The sequence below is a fragment of the Lepidochelys olivacea genome, assembly GCF_965140295.1.
Source record: "Lepidochelys olivacea isolate rLepOli2 genome assembly, chromosome: 8".
NCBI lineage: Eukaryota > Metazoa > Chordata > Testudines > Cheloniidae > Lepidochelys > Lepidochelys olivacea.
Genome location: NC_140418.1, coordinates 52,475,284 through 52,494,828, shown reverse-complemented (window position 1 = coordinate 52,494,828; position 19,545 = coordinate 52,475,284). Strand labels below are relative to the sequence as shown.

Sequence of the window (19,545 nt, the reverse complement as noted above, 5' to 3'; positions counted from 1 at the left end):
AAACCAGAAATGGGAGAAATACCCAGACTGTTACCCGACCTTTTCATGCCTTCACTGCAGGGGCTTCCCTCAAATGCTACTGAAATTAGGAAAGTATAATATTTAGTTTCTGCTGTATAACAGCTCTTCCCTTATCCTTAGCAGTGTGAGAGGTGCAAGTTCTTGCTAAAATTTCTCCCAGGGGCCTTGTCTAGACTAGGATTTAGAAGGTGTTTGCTAACACGTGTCAAATGCCTAGCGTAGACAAGGCAGTGTCAACTAAGCCAAGTTAACAGATGATAAAGACACACTGCCTTGTCTACACTAGGCACGTAACATGTATTAGCAAACACCTTTCAAATCCTAGTCTGGACAAGGTCAGAGTGAATAGTAAAGACACTAGATCAAATAGTTTAGGCAGGGCACGTATCTGGCCTGAACTCTCCATGGGCTCATTACAGGCTGCGATCCTACAAGCTGCTCTGTTTGGGCTCACTCCCACATATTGGGGTGCCTAGGGCTCACTGCAGGAGAAGGGACAGCTTGACTGAACAGGAACTCATTAAGGGAACTTAGGTGCTCCTTGCTGGGTTTCTTCAGTGAAGTGGTGCTGTTGCTTCTGCTTTAGATCCTCCTGTTGGAACATCCAGTCTGGGGGAGCAGAGCAACCTTCCTGCAGAAGACCTATTCCATTCCATGCACCGCGGGGGCCGGCATACAGAATGGGGATGAAAGTCAAGGGATTTAAATTTGTTTCTATTTTCTCACCTTTTCTGTGAGTTCATGCCCCTAGGATCAGGTTTTCAACAGCATTCAGGGCCAGACTTTCACATGCTCAACACCCACAATCATCACCAGGTTTTCTAGAGAATAAAACTCCAGTTGAAGCCTCTAGATAAGGGCTAGCTTTTAAGAGTGCTCCGCACCCAACATGCCCCCACTCTGCTGAGCTCTTTCTGGCACCGGTGCCCTGGGGGTAGAGCCATCACCAGCAGCAGATGTCTCCCAGGCAGGAATGTGCAGACTGCTTCGGAGGAAACAAGCATCCACCAGAGCTTTGTCCAGAACCGGCTCCACTCCAGCTTCTTCCAAAGGCTTGAAAAATGCCTTTTGGTGCCACCTCTGCGCTTGCTGGAGTGGCCACACCAAAACGCCACAAGAAAGGCTGCTCTTGGGTCACTCACAGCTGCGTGCTGGGTGAAGTCTTCTCAGGCTCTGCTAGATGGGACACCTGCTGGGGCGCATAAAGCAAAAAGACCCAGTTCTGATCTCACAGTTGCTTAACTCCCCTGACCTCAGTGAGGAGACACCTGTCCTGCACCAACGGACGTGAGAGCAAACTCAAGACAATGGTGTGCAGGGAGGGAGCCAGATACTGAAGCGAGTCAGAGGGCTCAGTTCTGCTCTCTGTAGTAACTCCAATAAGCCTATGGACCTACCTGAGGGTATGTGTTTGGTGCATGTGAAAGCTGAATCAGTCTCAAAATGTTTGTCTGATGTCACAACTAGCCCTAATTTTGCCAAGTGGCCAGTTCCTGTACACCCAGTGAGTCAGGGGCCCAGTTTAATTTCTAAATTCTTTGAGTATTTTGAACATATCCAGTGGAGATTTGCTCTTCTCCCAGATCTAATCTTTTTCTGCTACTTAAAACTGTGTATTATGATGTTCTTAGGCAGGCATAATCCTATGAAGGAGCTTAACAGCACCAAACCTGCAGAGATCCAGGGTGCAAACAGAGAAGTTCTTATCAGTTTCGTCCTGGTGCAGAGATATAATTTGAGGTAATTTGCAGCAGCTCCCTTGCCTCACCTGATCTAGAAATGGAATCAGGATCCTGATTTGCATCCTACTCCAATAGCCTGGGAGGATGCACGCAAGATTTCAGTTGGGGACAAAAAGAAAGTCCTGACTGTATACGCCTCTCCATGCTACTGGCAATAGCCAGCTTCCTAAAAGGATCTATATATTCTGTGCATGGAGAGAATTTCATTTCTTCCACCGCTGAGGAGGAACACAGCAGTTCTTTAGCAACACGGCACAACAGTTTAATACAGGAAGAAAGGAAGAATACCATGAGGAGGTGCATGTATCCCACCACTGGCCAGGGGAAAAAGGGGGCTAACAAACTTCATCAACACTACCTGCCACACCCTGAGGAGATTTTAACAAGCTATGATCTTAGAGGGAAGGGCTGACAAACGAGCCTCATTAGGGAACTAGACCTTCAAAAGGAAAGATTTGGAGCAGGGGAGTGGCCTGACCTGAAGAAGAGCCAATGCTTAATTTGTACTGAAAGAGGTGCCGGGGCTCAAGCAGTTTTGGTTTTTTTACATTTATAACTGATGCAGCAAAAGTGCCAGGACTCTGAACTGCCAAGCCTAGAGGTGCCGGGACTCAGTCCTGAGAGAAGAGCTTACCCTGCCTATAGGGCTCAATGCCGAACCATACTACAGGTGGGTAAGTGTCTGTCTAGACAGACTGTTGTGGACTCCAAAGGCCAGGGCTGTCATGTTTAAGGAAGAACCGGGGCACTGGTGCATTAGCCTCCCAAGGGTGGGGGAGTAAAAAAAAAAAACCAAAAAAACCCCCACAACAATGCCAGTTCAGACAGCACTATGGAAGTTGGTGGATTCAGCAGTGATCAGTCGATACGACATCCAATGGGAACAGGGGCCATTTGGGGAAGGCAAGATGTAATTGTTCAGCTGGAGTGTAGCCAGGAGAACATGCTGCATTAGGTGCTCCAGCAAGTCCTGTACAGTGGTATTAGGCAGTGTTTCCCAGTGGTTAACACCTTTGGAGACTAGGTTAAAAGCCAAACAGATGGCAGCTGGTCCAGGGCTTGAGGACAGTTATATTGCTGCTTGAGCCACAGCTCCCACTGGGAAGTTAGGCCTAGATCCTCAAAGGTACTTGAGAGCCCAACTCCCATTGATCCCCTTTGAGGATCTGGGTCTTAACAAGCATTTCTCTCTGGCTTTCTCTGAAACAACGCTCAGGAATGCTGCCCAGTGCAGTTCCTGACAAGGGACGTAAACCAGCCAACCAACCGCAGCTCTCTCTCATCCATGTCCGGATGCACAGGTGCTGGCTCTTCCGACCCATTCTGCAGTCATTACCTCCATCAAAGCTCTTCAGCTTTGTATAACAGCACACCGCCTTCCACCCAGAATGCTTTTCCTTGTTGCACATTGGCCCTGGGCCTCCCTATCAGACTCATGACTCCTGCAAAATCCCTTGGGGAAATAGTAAACCTTGTTCCTCACAAAAGTTATGCCCAGAGGGAAGCTTTCACTGATGAGCGAAGCCTGTTGTACACGTGCAGGTTTTGGACACATCTGCTGCATCAGACTCGGAGATCCCGAGGTCAGTTGCAGATTGCTCCCAATTCAAAACTGTCACCAAGAATCTGAAAACTTTCCCCGAAATCTTTCCGACTTTTCAAGAAACACTTGCCATTGCAGAGTAAAGAGCCAAGGCAAAATCAGGGAGAGAGAAAAGTAAAAAACACTCTACCACTGAGCTGGAAAATACTGCATGTCCTGTTGATATGATGTGGTTATAGACATGATGTTTTGTTGGATGTGGTTATAGATAATGAACAAGATCCAGACTGACAGAGTGGATATGTTTGCCCTAGATCAGCAATTTAGTCATATAAACACCTTAAAAATAGGCTGAAAAGCTGAATGCAAAGCTATAAACTGTTTCCCAATACTGCTGTTCATCACATATGTACAGTCCACTTGTGTCCTTTGGATCCAAAGAGGAAAGATGCCCTGGTAGATAAGGACTCTGACCTGCATTCTGATCCTTGCTCTGACTCAGACTTCCTAGGTGAGTTACTTAGACCTGCATTCTCAATAACATCCCCTGATTTTGCATGACCAATTTGAGTTGTCTAAAGCCGGATTCTGAGAGGTGCTGTGTAGGCACAGATCCAACTGACTTCCCTAGGGATCTCCAGTTGGGGGTCCAAAATTAAGGGATCCTCTGAAAAACAGAAGCCTACTTCTCTCTGTGCCACAGTTTTCTCCTCTCCAAAATGGGGACAACCCTCCCTCCCACAGAGGTGTGCTATGAAGAGATACTTATCCCTGTTTGGGAGCGGCACAGATAGTGCTCATTACGACAGTATGGTAAAGCCTAGCAATCAATTAGAAGGTGAACCAAAAGGAAGTTGACTCTGTTCCTACGTGAGTCAAGGAAGGTGAGTTTGATGTTTGGCACATGTGGGGCTGTGAAGGGGATAACTGGTTAGAAGCCACTGGCACTATAGGTCCCAGAGTCCTGTCATAATTGATTTGGGCTGACTGCCAGCATGGCTGGAGTCTCCAGATTCAGAACAGTGGAATGTGGAAAAGGCTTTTATGGGCAATGACTACCTTGTGGCACAAGTCGGTTGATCTAGTTCCTAACTGACAGGTGTCCACGTCCCAAAACCATTATCACAATTGCCCCCCTGGATGGCAGTCTCAGCAGAGGGTCCAGGAACTGAATGAACGATGCAGATTGAACTCCTCACTCGGCCTATGGAGTGACCTCGCCAGGTCAGGCATGAGGCCCTTTGGTAGGGAACTTGCACTGTTGCTGAAACCTGTTCTGTGAACAAACAGGCTTCAGTCTCCAGGGCTTTCACCAACACTAAATCCGAATGAACAGGAGGACTGTGTTTATGGACTTATCCACCGCTGGTATAAAGGAGTGTAGCTGCATTTAAGTTAATGGAGGGCTTAACCCCTAGGACAAAATGCAGCTGTTTCTCTATTTTAACCAGCCTTCCCCACAGGTACTAGTATTCTTTGTTTCCATTTATAAAGACTCCCTTGGCTAATTATCAGCGATGCTGTCAAGGTTCCTTCCCCACTCTGAACTCTAGAGTACACATGTGGGGACCTGCATGAAAACCTCCTAAACTTACTTTTAGCGGCTTAGGTTAAAACTTCCCCAAGGTACAAACTATTTTACCTTTTTCCCTTGGACTTTTGATGCCACCACCAAACATCTAACCGGGTTTATTAGTGGGAAAGAGTCGTCTGGAAAAGTCTTTCCCCCCAAAATCCTCACCAAAACCTTGCACCCCCCCTTCCTGGGGAAGGTTTGATAAAAATCCTCATCAATTTGTATAGGTGACCACAGACTCAAACCCTTGGATCTTAAGAACCAAAACATAGAGAATCCCTTTGAGCAAAACCTTAAGTTACAAAAAGACACAAAGACAGGAATATCCATTCCATTCAGCACAGCTTATTTTCTCAGCCATTTAAAGAAATCATAATCTAATGCATATCTAGCTAGATTACTTACTTAGTTCTAAGACTCCATTCCTGTTCTGTCCCCGGCAAAAGCATCACACAGACAGACCGAGACCCTTTGTTTCTCCCCCCTACAGCTTCGAAAGTATCTTGTCTCCTCATTGGTCATTTTGGTCAGGTGCCAGCGAGGTTATCCTAGCTTCTTAACCCTTTACAGGTGAAAGGGCTTTTCCTCTGGCCAGGAGGGATTTTAAAAGTGTTTACCCTTCCCTTTATATTTATGACAGATGCATTAAAGGACTTTCCCCCTTACTATTCCAATGCACACTTGATAGTCACCTTTCTTCAGATGAGAGCCTTTGGGGTTGGGAACTTTCAAAGCTGCCTGGCAGATTTGGACACCCAATTCCTATTCATTTAATGATGTCCAGAAACCTTTGACAGCTTTAAAAATCCTCTGTCCAAAGCTTCTGGGCCAAATCTATGCCTGGTGTATGCAGCTGCAGCTCCACGGACTTCAATGGAGCTCTGCTTCCTTCTAGCAGGGCTCCATTTGGCCCCTTTGCAATGGGTTGGTCTCAGCTAGTGAGAGAGGTTGCCTTCGGCCCCCCACCCACCAAATGGAGAATTGGTTACAAAAATAAAAGCCCCTCTGCTACTTTTTCACCACCCCTACTTGTCACTCTGTCAAATGATCCATTAAAGTCTCTCTTTCATTTCAAAGGGACGGAGAATGTGGCTGTCAGAGAGCCACAGCTCCATATCCATCTCGATAAGTAACTGCCCAGGCCAGAAGAAGAGCTCTGTGCGGCTCCAAAGCTTGTACCTTGCCCTTTTCTTGCAGCGACAGGATTTAGAGAGGCTGGGGGAGGGGCAACGCTGGCCATCAGCTACAGGAAAGCAAAGACTCTCTTCCTGCGAGGATACAAGACGTACAGCTGGGACTGTCAACATTATCTTGGAGCATAAACAGAGGTTTAGTTTAATGGCTCATTAAATGTAATTACATTCACAAAGTCATACTCCAATAGCATCCCACGTGCTCACACACTACAGGGATGGGCGCATGCAAGAAAACAAAGCCCAGGGCCCGCTCCTGTCCTCAGGCGCACATGTCCAATCCCTGCTGAAGTTATGGAGAGTTGCACATCTCTAGATCCTCAGCTAGCTTCCAAGGACCTGCAGTGATTTACACCAGGATCCAGCCCCAGTGGAGTTGCCTTAATTTTTAGGTAGCAAAACAAAAGCAGCCTAGTTCTCTCTTTCATAAGACCCTCATTAATATGCAGGTGTGTCCTTCAGATGGGCACAGCACTCAGCTGCCACTCTGACAGGGTGACTAACATTGACAGGCATTGCCTGTCTGTCTGTCACTAGGAGAGTGGGAGCTTTGGTGCCCATCTAGTGGCTGAGCCACAGAAGAATCCCTTACCTCTTCCAGCCAATAGACTTAGTTCATTCTCAACTTATTTCTATCTAGCTGTGGTACTCCTCTAGCCCCCTTAAACCTTGGGGTATCTGAGCACTTCACAATCTTTAGTTTTCAGAGTAACAGCCATGTTAGTCTGTATTCGCAAAAAGAAAAGGAGTACTTGTGGCACCTTAGAGACTAACCAATTTATTTGAGCATGAGCTTTCGTGAGCTACAGCTCACTTCATCGGATGCATACCGTGGAAACTGCAGCAGACTTTATATATACACAGAGAATATGAAACAATACCTCCTCCCACCCCACTGTCCTGCTGGTAATAGCTTATCTAAAGTGATCATCAGGTTGGGCCATTTCCAGCACAAATCCAGGTTTTCTCACCCCCACACAAATTCACTCTCCTGCTGGTGATAGCCCATCCAAAGTGACAACTCTTTACTGTAATAGCTTATCTAAAGTGATCATTGTAATAGCTTATCTTTTGTCCTCACGACACCCGCGGGAGGCAGGGCAGTGCTATGATCCTCATTGTACAGATCAGGGAAACTGAGGTACAGAAAGGCTACGGTTACACAGGAAGCCTGTGGCAGAGCAGGGGATTGAACAGAGGTCTCCACAGTCCCAGGCTAGTGCCTTAATGGCTGGAACACCCTTCTTGCTAGAGTTCCAGCAATGGAGGCTTTTAGCTCTGAAGATCCCACATTCAAACCTCAATGGTGGCTTAAGTAGGATCAGTTTTACTTCCATGTAATCAAAATTAGACAGACAAAGAAATGCATTCTGGGGTGGGGAAATAGCATACTAGCTGCACAAAGTGACCGAGAACCTAGGTAAGGGCTGCCTCCAACAATACCTGCCCTCTGCTGCTGTCCTTCACCATTGGATATAGATCTGGATAAGGCACTAAGCCAACACTGGTGGCCCTGGGAAATAACCATCTTAGACATGGGCCAGGGTCAAATGTATTGGATCTCTTTGCAGCGTTTGACACATTCGTCATGGAGTGCTGCTGACTAGCCTCAGAGACCTGGCAGAAGCAGATGGAGTTGTTTTACTTGGTCCTTCTTACAAGATGGAAATGAAATACCATTTAAAACCTGCTGAGCAAATATTGGAACCATAACTTCTCTTTTGGCAATCAAACAAAAGGATCATCCAAGCCTGCCTAGGCATGGCACCATTCAAATCTCCCCCAGTCCTCCCCATTGGCCAGGACCAATCCCAAACCAGTCCCAGCTCTACCCCAGGGTCAGGACTAGCCAAACCTAACCTGGCTCTGCCTACTATATTGGCACTGTAGAATAGATTCATTGGGTCATAGAACTGTAGAGCTGGAATGGACCTGAAGAGGTCATCAAGTCCAGGTGGCAGGACCAAGTAACCCTAGACCAAGAGTGGGCAAACTATGGCCCAGGGGCTGCATCCAGCCCTCCAGATGTTTTAATCTGGCCCTCGAGCTCCCGCTGAAGAGCGGGGTCCGGGACTTGCCCCGCTCCAGCCAGGGAATGGGGTTGGGGGCTTGCCTCATTCCACACAGCTCCCAGAAGCAGCAGCATGTCCCACATCCAGCTCCTACACATGGGGCAGCCAGGGGGCTCCGCACACTGCCCTTGCCCTGAACCACGGCCAATGGGAGCTTCAGGGGTGGAACCTGTGGATGGGGCAGCTCGCAGAACTACCTGGCTGCACCTCCGCGTAGGAGCCGGAGTGGGGACATGCTGCTGCTTCTGGGAGTTGCTTGAGGTAAGCTCACACTAGAGCCTTCACCCCTGATCCCCTCCCATGCCCCAACCCCGTGCCCGACTCCTGATCCTCCTCCCGCCCTCCGAACCCCTCGGTCCCAGCCCAGAGCACCCTCCTGCTCCCCTAACCCCTCATCCTCAGGCCCCCCTCCCAGAACCCTCACCCCAACCCCAGCCTGGAGACCCCGCCCGCACCCTGAACTCCTCATTTATGGCCGCACCCTAGAGCCCACACCCCCAGCCGGAGCCTTCACCCCCTCCCACACCCCAACCCCCAATTTCGTGAGCATTCCTGACCTGCCATACAATTTCCATACCCAGATATGGCCCTCAGGCCAAAAAGTTTGCCCACTCCTACCCTAGACCATCCCTGACAAGTGTTTGTCCAGCCTGTTCTTCAAAACCTCCAAACCTCCCTTGGAAGCCTATTCCAGTGCTTAACTATCCTTATAGTTAGAAACATTTTCCTAATATCTAACCTACATCTCCCTTGCTGCAGATTAAGCCCATTAATTCTTGACCTACCTTAAGTGAACATGGAAAACAATTGCTCTCAATCCTCTTCATAACAGCCCTACCACAATTGAAGACTTATCAGGTCCCACCTCAGTCTTCTTTTCTCAAGACAGTTTCTCTGAATTTTTTTATCCTTCCCTCACAGGTCAGATTTTCTAAAGTTTTTGTCATTTTTGTTGCCCTCCTCTGAACTCTTTCTAATTTGTCCAAATTTTTCCTAAAATGTGGCACTCACAACTGGACACACTACACCAGCTGAGGCCTCACCAGTGCCAAGTAGAGTGGGACAGTAGCCTCCTGGGTCTTACATATGATACTCCTGTTAACCCACCCCAGAATGATATTAGCCTTTTTTGCAACTGCACCACATTGTTGACTCATTCAATTTGTGATTCACTCTAACCCCCAAATCCTTTTCAGCGGTACCACCATTGAGCCAGTTATTCCCTGTTTTGTAGCTGTGCATTTGATTTTTGGTCCCTCAAGTGGACTACTTTGCACTTCTCTTTATTGAATTTCATCTTGTTGATTTCAGACTAACTTTCCAATTTGCTGAGATAATTTTGTATTCTAATCCTGTCTTCCAAAGTGCTAGCAACCCCTCCCAACTTGGCATCATCTACACATTTGAAAAACATACTCTCTACTCCATTATCCAAGTTATTAATTAAAATATTGAATGGTACCAGACCCAGGACTGGCCCTGCGGGACCCCACTAGATATATCCTCCCAGGTGGACAGTGAACCATTGATAACAACTCTTTCGGTATGGTCTTTCAAGCAGTTGTGCACCCACCTTCTAGTAGGTTTCAGAGTAACAGCCGTGTTAGTCTGTATTCGCAAAAAGAAAAGGAGTACTTGTGGCACCTTAGAGACTAACCAATTTATTTGAGCATATTTATTTGCTCAAATAAATTGGGTAGTCTCTAAGGTGCCACAAGTCCTCCTTTTCTTTTCACCTTCTAGTAATTTCCCCTAAACCACATTTCCCTAGTTTGTTTATGAAAATATCATATGGGACTGTGTCAAAAGCCTTATTCATATGTCTGAGTTCAGTTCCTGTAGCTCTTAAAATATCATCATACTATTCCCTACAAAAAGACAAAAGCATTTGTTTTGCTTTGTATCCCTGTCTTCTGCCCTAGTCACATCACCTTACAGCCACCTTTCAGGCCAAGGACTCCTCCCCTATTTACTCACCAGATAGGTCGCTGTTAATTTATGCAGACCACTCCCTTTGCATCCCATCCCTGCTGCCCCTTGGAACTCTCGCATGACTTTAACACAGGTATAATGCCCTCAATTCCAATGGAGCTACTGCTACTGTCAACTGGTATAAATGAGAGAGGAATCGGGTCCTCAGATATGAGGCCTGGTTTCCCAGCTCACCGCCTTTACTCATTCTGCAGTGGATCCTCCTACATTTTAAAGTGTGATAACATATCCCAGAGTGGCCAGATATTATGTCATCATGTCGTAGGTCTGACCTTTGACCCTGTGAACAGAACTGCACCCTGCTGTGGGCTAATGCTTGCACAGCGTTCCCCCCCACAACTGTCTCTGTTGCAATGAAACCCCTCTCGGGACCAATTCTCCTTTTACTGCAATCGGTGTTGCACTGTTGGAACTCCATGGGGCTTGATTCTGAGCTCATTTATTCTGGGGTACATGAGGTATAACTCCAGATAAGACAATGGATTTGGGCTTTAATCCTTACTTATGCTCACCAATGTGAGTAAAGGGGATCTGTCTCTGTGCACGCCATGGACAGGGTACTAATCCCATTTAATGAGTGAATGAGAGGTGGGTCTCTGATGCAGAACTCTGCATGGAAGACACCCAAGAGATATATATTTATGCTGGGAGAATGAGGTTTGCAGTGAAACTACCCAGAGACACACCACCCATATCCCTGATAGATTTTGACTTTGCAGAATGAAAAATGTGGCATGAACTCTCTTAACATTTCCAGCAGATGAAGCATGAAACACACTTTCAAGAAAAAGACAGTAATGGAGCCGCGCTAAATATTTCATCTCAGTAGCAAAACAGCCATGTGAAAGGTCAGCACTTCAATCTGTGAGCAGCTCAGCCAGGGTCTCAGTTTCTGCTCTCGTAGCAGATGTGCAGGAAAGGAAATCAGATGGGGGAGGTGGGGGGGGGGGAGGACAGACAAGATTGTGTGCCTATTGTTGTCTGTCTAAGCTTATCTACCTTCATTTAGTGGGGGTGACTGGCAGCCCTGGTGACTAGCGTCCTGGATTTATCCACAGGACACATACAACAATGGGCCAGGGTGGTTCTATTTCTGTTTATGTCTATTGTTAAATTAACTGATCTTGCTCAGGCCACACGTAATATTTTTTGATATTTGATATTTACTTATATCTAGGGTGTTTCGTGACTGGAATTGAGCAGCCAGGTGCCTGAAAGAAATTCCAAAGGGAGGAAAGACCTAGGTCTCGCTGGGATCGTCAGGCATTCATTCAGAGAAATCCTCTGGCCTGTGTTACACACAATTGTCCCTCCTGGCCTTAGAATCTATTAACCTGATCTTTGTCTATGGTAACTTCTGTCATAACTCATTCAATAGCCTTATACACTTGGATTCCCCTTCTTCCGTTGTCAAATCCACCTCTGTTCAGAGCAGCGCAAACACGAATCTGATCTTTCAAAGAAACTATGAGTTTTCCAGGTCTCAGCCTCTACTAGACTGTTGTTCATACCCCCAAACCATTAGGAGACAAAATGATGAGGAAAAGTTTGTTTTTCATCAGGGCAAGGGCCTTGTTGGACCACTTTGGAGTGGACCTTTTACTTGGAGCAGAGTGGGGAGTGGTGTGGCTGCTAAAGCCAATGAGGACACCACATTGAAGAACCCACGGCATGGGATATCAGTAACCCACACTGCAGTTTAACAAGGGCTCCTGAGTCATCTGCACACAGCCCTTCATCAGCACTATGTCCATCACTACAGCCTGATCCTGCTCTCGCTGCACTAGGAGTAACCCCAATGAAGACTCACCACTGTAAAAATCCCTGGCATGAGGAGATTCAAGCCTGTTGTCTCATTAATTAATTTCCACTAGTGGCAAATGCTAATCTCCCATTATCACAATCTCCGGTTTATAAACAAGTGAAAACCCTTCCTACCCATTTAATGAGCCTATTATACTTCCTAGATCACTAGCAAAGCTGCCCAGCTTAGTACAACGCCTGACCCTTCTGAGGCTCTATTAATGCTAATTAACTAAAAACCAGGCTCAGGAACAGCCCAAATATTGACAAGTCACAAACAGCATCACATTTAAAAACTAAGCTTCTTAGGGCAGACCATTCAGGGAACTGGCGGAGGACAGTAAGAGAACTCTGTGTGTACTGATGGACTATTCCACAGCATATTTGAACGTCTCTACAATATACAGACAGAATCAACAACAGAGAGGAACTCCAGCTGCATGGCTAAATGTTACTATAGGCCCTTTTGCAGCAGGGGACAGAAATTCAGCCTCCAGGATGAGCTTAGAGGAAACAAGCCCCACCAATGGTGAAGCAGTCACCCATAGGGTGCAGGCAGTAATGTTCAGGCTAAACCCAGCTCTCCTTCCTAATTATGGACTGCAGCGAGAGACAACACAGAGATCCTTGGGAACAAAGGGATCTGATTTCCTTCATTTCAGCAAATCAGGCAGATGAGGCGGTCATTGGACTGTATGTATAGGAGAGCAAGGTTGGGGCTCTGCTGAGTTACCATGTCCCTGCTGTCCAGCACACCTGCATAGTGGGCCTGGTGGAAGCCCCATCACCTGGGACTTTTCAAACTTAGCCTAGGAAAAGCACAAGAAGTGCTGTAGGGGACAATCCTAGCCTGGCACAGAGATGGGTTTGCAAAATCCTTCCCCTCTCTGCCTGCTAGGATTCCTCAAGAAGAGGGTGTTACTGCTTTAAAAACACAAACACACAAGTTAGCCAAGAAATCGGAAAGTCCAACACGGCAGTTTGGGCTCTTGCAAGGCGCGGCAGGCTGCCGCCAGCCCTCCCACCCTTCAGTGGGGCTCCCCAAAGCAGAGCTCTGGAGCGGACGGGAGGAAATCAGCTCGGAAACAAATAGCCCAGTGTCAAGAGCTCACCCCGCTGCTCTAGCTGGCTGCTCTCAGATCATTTTCCGCAGCCATGCGAGTGCTTCACCATTCACCAATGGCCAGATCTGACTTTTCTTCCTTTTCTATGCACCCTCCTAGGTTTTTTTCCCCCTTTTATAGGAGGCGGGGCGAGGGGATAGCAAGAGATTTCAGTTAAATTTCCTAGCTAAGGCGCCTGGCAGGGCTGTCAGCGAAGAGGAGCCATCCCCAGCATAACAGCCAAGCACTTTCCCCTAGGCGGGGTGGGAGGGGAGGGTCTCCATGCAAGAGGGAAAGACCTCGCCGAGAAGTTTGCAGAGGGAAATGTCTCGCTGCCTTCTGGACACAGCTCCCCTTTTGCACCGGATTCTCCAGACCTCTCCTCTGGCCACACAGCCTCCCCGCAGACAGAGAGACGCCCGCCCCCAGCAAAGCAGCTTACCTTGCAAGCGTCTGCTCCGAGCGATCGCCTCCCGCCTGCTCTGCAGGCAGGACGGGCTGCGAGGCAGGGGCTGAGCTGCTGCTGAGGTAGGAGGTGATGGAAGCGCCTTCAGCTCTCTGAGCCTCGTGTATATTTCATGGCTGCGGTGAGCGCCCCTCGGCTGCAGGGGGCGCCCTGCTGCACCGCCTGGCCCCCGCCCCCCTACAAGGCGGTAGCGAGGTGTGGGGTGGCGACGGGACGAGACGATGGCATCAGAAATCCCGCTCCGAGCTCACTCGGGGGAAGCCACCGAGGATGCAACGCGGCGAGCAAGTGCACTGGCCAGGGGTGGCTCCCCCGCCCCCGCTGAGCCGGCCGCGCCGTGCCGCCGAGGGAGGAAGGAAGGCGGCCCGCCTGGGAGGCGGGGGCCACAGGAAAAGCAGGAGCCCAGAGCGGGGCTGGGACTTGCCCCAGCGCAGCTTCGAACTCGCGGTGCGGGGACAGGCGCCAGGCTGGAGCCAGGGGCACCCACACGCAGCAGTATCCCGCCTGGGAACGAGCAAGCCGGGCGCGGCCCGGAGGAGTCAGGGACAGCCCCGCCCCCGCTCCCGACGGGTGGATCGAAAACAGCAGCTCCCGAGAGAGTCCCGCCGAGCGTCCGGAAGCTTCAGAGCAGGCAGGGAGCCAACGGGTTAATCCCCGCCCTGGCACTCAGCCCAGCGCGCCAGCCGTGCAGGGCGCCTGCCATTGTTCCCGCGCCCAGGGCCACCAGCCGGGCCTCACCGTGTCCTGTCCATGGTGCTGGAATCCCAAGCCGCCCTTCCTCCTCCAAGTCATCTGTATTTCCTGTCCACCTCTGCTCTGAATTCCCCACCCCTGCCACCAGCACCCCCAGGGCAGCTCCGGCTCTGCGCAGTTGCCAATGAAATCTTTGACCCTGGCCAAACTACACCGATCATTATGGGGGCGGGGGGTTCTGAAATCAAGCTGCTGCATCTGCTTATCCCTCCCGGTTTTGGTAGGCCTGTGAGCTGCTTTGATCCAGTGCCAAGCGTCCCACCTAATGTACTCCTGGCTGCCAACTCAAAAGCGGGATCCGTGCTTCAAAAGGGCCAGAAAGGAAAACAGATGCCAAAAGCTGGACTTGGGCTTTGCCTGAGGCCTAGACAGGATTCGCATATGGATGAGATACAGATGAGATGGGGATATGAAAGCCAGCCACACGATTTTCTCAGATAAGATTACTCTCAGGCTCTATTCTGCAAAGGGTAATAGACCAATCTTTGGCACACTTTAGTCCTGCACAAGAGGGCTTGTTACAAGACACTACTTCTATTCCTAGTAGCTCCAGCCCTCGCTTATATAACTGTTCACTCCCACCCCCAAAGAGTGTTCTGAAGGATGGGGCAGAATTTAAGCTACAAACCTTCCTTTATTCTGTAGGTAAGCTAAGATAAAGGGAATCAAATTTCATGCTTCAGGCCATAAGCCAAGTACTGTAGTGATCAGGAAGGAGCTTTTCCAGCCATGTATGTTATTGTACAATTACCTCAGTGCATTAGGAATGTTCTTTTTGCTTTCCTCTTTTGAATTTCCTATTTTGAGTGGTGCCAGAGGTAGCATTCTGGACTCAATAGTCCAGTAGTCGGAGAGCTGGCAGTCTGGTCTAATCAACAGTCACTGGATTGGGAAACCAGCGTTCTGTTCCCAACTCTGCTACTGATCTGCTGCATGACCTAGAACAAGTCATGTCACCTTTCTGTGCCTCAGTTTCCTCATCCCTAAAATGACAGTAGTGATACTGGCCTTCTTTTGTAACGTACAGATAAATAGCACTACAGAAGAGCTAATGGCTTTAAGAGGGCAAAGTAATATCTGTTTTGTCCATACTGTATTTCCTGTATTCCCATTGCCATAAGTTAAGGCATCTGACTGTTAGCATCCAGCATCTCCTTCTTGATCCAGACAGGAAGTTATAATTTCATTTCTAGCCCTCATATTCTGTTGCCAAAATATTGATGGTGGTGTCACAGATTCAGCATTATGACTGCCTAGCACAATCAGAAGGCACAGGTAAGCTGGGGAGGGAATAAATCTGTGTTTGAATGAGAGCTAGCAAAAGGACAAGGGAATAAAACATAATGCACCTCTATCCTTCTTACTGTGGTATACAAGCACCACCCACACACACACAGAGTGAAGGAATTACTCCCATTTAATAGGCCAATCCATTTTATGAAATCCTGTGCACTGAGGGCTAGTAAATTCAATAAGGATTCAAGCAAGGAAAATAGATGTGCTGAATACGCCTGTGGATCATAGTAGAGAGACACATCCCATTAGCTTTGTTTCTGTGTTGCCAGTGTAGGTTAACACCAACCACAGCTCCACAGAGAATGACCACGGGCCTGAGAAAGCTATTCCTGATGAAGTTCTAAATAGGATGTGAAGAACACTATTGTAGCCATTAGAAAATGCACGGGGAAATGGAGACAAGCAGAACGTAATTACTACACTGAAGTCAGGGTGGAAGGATACCACCCAGCTTCTTGGAAAAAGAGTGTCAAATATAAAGGGAAGGGTAGCCACCTTTCTGTATACAGTGCTATAAAATCCCTCCTGGCCAGAGGCAACATCCTGTTATCTGTAAAGGGTTAAGAAGCTCAGCTAACCTGGCTGGCACCTGACCCAAAGGACCAATAAGGGAACAAGATACTTTCAAATCTTGTTGGGGGGAAGGCTTTTGTTTGTGCTCTTTGTTTATGTGTTTGTTCTCTCTTGGGACTAAGAGGCCAGACAGAAATCCATCTTCTCCAACCCATCCTAATCCAAGTCTCCAATATTGCAACCAGTATAGGTAAGCCAGGCAAGGCGGATTAGTTTATCTTTTGTTTTATGTGAATTTTCCCTGTGTTAAGAGGGAGGTTTATTCCTGTTTTCTGTAACTTTAAGGTTTTGCCTAGAGGGGGATCCTCTGTGTTTTGAATCTGAATACCCTGTAAAGTATTTTCCATGCTGATGTTACAGAGGTGATTCTTTTATCTTTTCTTTAATTAAAATTCTAAGAACCTGATTGATTTTTTCTGTGTACCTAAGATCCAAGGGTTTGGGTCTGTGTTCACCTGTACAAATTGGTGAGGATTATTATCAAGCCTTCCCCGGGAAAGGGGGGGACGTTTTGGGGAAAGATGTCTCCAAGTGGGCTCTTTCCCTGTTCTTTGTTTAAAACACTTGGTGGTGGTAGCATACTGTTCAAGGACAAGGCAAAGTTTGTACCTTGGGGAAGTTTTTAATGTAAGCTGGTAAGAATAAGCTTGGGGGTCTTTCATGTGGGTCCCCACATCTGCACCCTAGAGTTCAGAGTGGGGAAGGAACCCTGACAAAGAGCCCTGGGAATCCCATGAGGGTTGGGCCTCACTCAAGATCCCTTCAGTGATAACAAGCATAGCGTTATGTCAGGGTATGGGTTGAAAGAAGAAATCCCCCTACTAAACAACTACTGACTAGGCCTGACCCCAATTCCAATGTCGCTTGTGAAATCTCAGAAGACCCCAGCTCGTGGTAGAAGAGCTGCATATGCTAAGAGATTTTTTATTCCCGTGGTGCCTGAAGGTTATACCCAGTGCGTCAGAGCAACAGGGCTCTTCTGTTGGCCCACCCTCTTAGCAAATACTGAAATCCTACAGGGCATGATTGATTGCTGTTGACACACTGACAGCTGTGGTTCATTAGCTTCACGCTGGATGTAGGAGAGGTAAGCAGGATGGGAGCCGAGCTTTGCACGGAAGCTTTGCACGGAAGCTTCAGGAACACTTCAAGTTGAGGTTTACATGTCGTTGTTCCTACCACCAATAAAGCCAAAGCCCAGGAAGGGCATAACTTTGGGCTAAATTAATTGCCCAGGAACTGCATTAACATTCATTAAAGGGTGCCCATTGCAGCCTTGTGTCCTTCCAGAATATGGAGAATAGCTAAATTTCAGCCACTGAAAGCCAGCAAATACAGAGTTAAGTTACACGCCTCTCTGCAATGCAGCCTTAACTCTGCCCCTGGAGCTGCTAATGGCCACTGGTAATGGGTCAGCAAGGGGAGTGTGCTTACACACACACTCAACATACTAACTAGCCAGGAGGAAGAGTAAACGGAACATGCCACAGTGTGTCATGTACTGCAAATCTGAATCTCAGCATTTCTCTTTATACACTCCAGCTGCCATTCATCATGTTCAGTGCAGCTACACCGAGTGGCACAGGGATTAGTTGGAGCAGGTCACCAGATGTGTCACTGCAAGATGAGAAGAAGGGCATGTGTACCTGTGACACCCACTTCTTCCAGGTGGAAATAACTGCACAGGGTGTAGAATCAGAACGTAGGAGGGCAGATTATGGGCAGAGCCAGGTAGGAACTCCCACAACATATGCTCCATCACATCCAGCACTCACTTTTTTTTAAGTAAGATTTCAAATATTTTCCCTTAACGTAATGTTACCTAAGCAGTCATTAATAAGCATCTGCTACAACCTTCACCTACTTTTAATACCCAGACTGTTGCATAAATCTGCCTTCTACCTCCAGCTGGCTTCACCCGGCCTGTTTAACAATGCCAGCCGGATACTTTCTTGCAGTTAGTATTCTCCACCCTCTTCTCCGGCACAGTTTTTAAATGGCTAGTTACAGCATTGGACATGATCTCTTCTCTTGCCAGGAAAAAAACCACACACAAAAACAAAAAACTAGGACATATTTCGCTCTCTTTCTTAGGACATAGGGTCTAGATCACCCTGCACTTCCTGCAGCCAATAATACCAGTGCAAAGTGAGTGTAAATAGGGTGACGGATGCTACTAAATTAGGGCTTGGCTACGCTTGCAAGTTAGAGTGCATTAAGTCAGCCCTGGGCGCCCTAACTCCTGAGGTGTCCACAGTGGCAAGGCAGATGTCCCCACATTTTCCACAGGAGTTCGTCCTGGAAGATCTTGCTGCTGAGGGTGACCTGGGAAGAAAGGGAGGGTCTTCTACTGCAATGTAGATTCTGCCCTGGCCCATATGCAGCTTGCCTGTGTGCAGCAATGGTCCCCCCTGCCTGTCACAGCTGTTGGTACTCCAAGGCACAGAATCCCAGAGGACAGTACAGCCGTGAAACAATCAGTCCCCCTTGCCCCTGTGCTTACTCAACATTTTGGTGCTTCTATGCACTTGCTTTGGGATGGGCAATTTCGCCTGTACTTAAAGACAAGTACAGTGTACACAATAGCAGAATCATTGCTCTGTCTTGTGTGAGCAATGCTGCCTCGGTTAAGTGTTGCATTTTGGCTTTACTGATGCAGCCTTGAGATCCCAGCCATCCTTGTTATCAACAGCCAAAAGACTCCAAAGAATCAGGAAACGTCCGCAAAGACGACCTGCTGCATGAAGTCATGCAGCAGTCCTTTAATTAAAATCAAAGTGCAGCAGTGATGGGAGAGTGAAAGGAGGCTTTGTCAGCAGAATGCTGATTGCCAGCACCAAAGCATGGAGCGGCTGCTAAGCATCATGGAGTGCCAAGCGGACTCGATACAGGTGCTCGTAGCAATGCAGAGGGAGCACATCCGCGCCCACCCCCACCTCTTGTCCCAAAAAATTCCCTTGTTCCCCCATGTCACCGCCAACCCACTTCCAACATCTGGGTTCTTATCGCCACCAGCCCTGCAAACTACAACCCTTACCCACTGCACTCAATCTCCATCACCATGCATTTTAGCCAGCCTGAAGTGCAGCACTCATTGCTTGGCACTCCAGACAGGAAGGCTGAGTTTGATAACAGGACATACACAAATCTCCCATTGTCCCGTTCCCCACTGCACCCCACCCCCTTCCCTTGTCCCACACAGCACAGATGTGTTATGCCCTTTCAATTTCCCTAGCAGTTGTTTTTCAATAAATGATTTGTTTGGCTTTGAAAATATTCTTTAGTATTGCATTAAGTAAAAGATACCATAGCCCAGGAAAGCAACAGGTATTGCAAGTCAGTGCATCATATGTAGCAAACACAGATTCCTACTAACATTAGAACCACTGCACTTCACTCCCGTGCAGGGTAC

General features: G+C 48.0%; 1 protein-coding gene across 4 annotated transcripts in view; it reads right to left on the bottom strand.

The window, feature by feature from the left end:
- The window catches only part of FAM163A (family with sequence similarity 163 member A), a 100,768-nt gene that overhangs the window by 60,715 nt on the left and 20,508 nt on the right, over positions 1-19,545 (bottom strand). For 3 of the 4 annotated variants that reach the window (XM_084636694.1, XM_084636692.1, XM_084636693.1), the window contains exon 1: positions 13,488-16,511. The exons of the other annotated variant lie outside the window; for it this stretch is intronic. The gene's annotated coding sequence lies outside the window, so the exon portion shown is untranslated. Of the gene's footprint in view, positions 1-13,487; positions 16,512-19,545 lie in introns of those variants that run through there. 4 annotated transcript variants of the gene reach the window in all.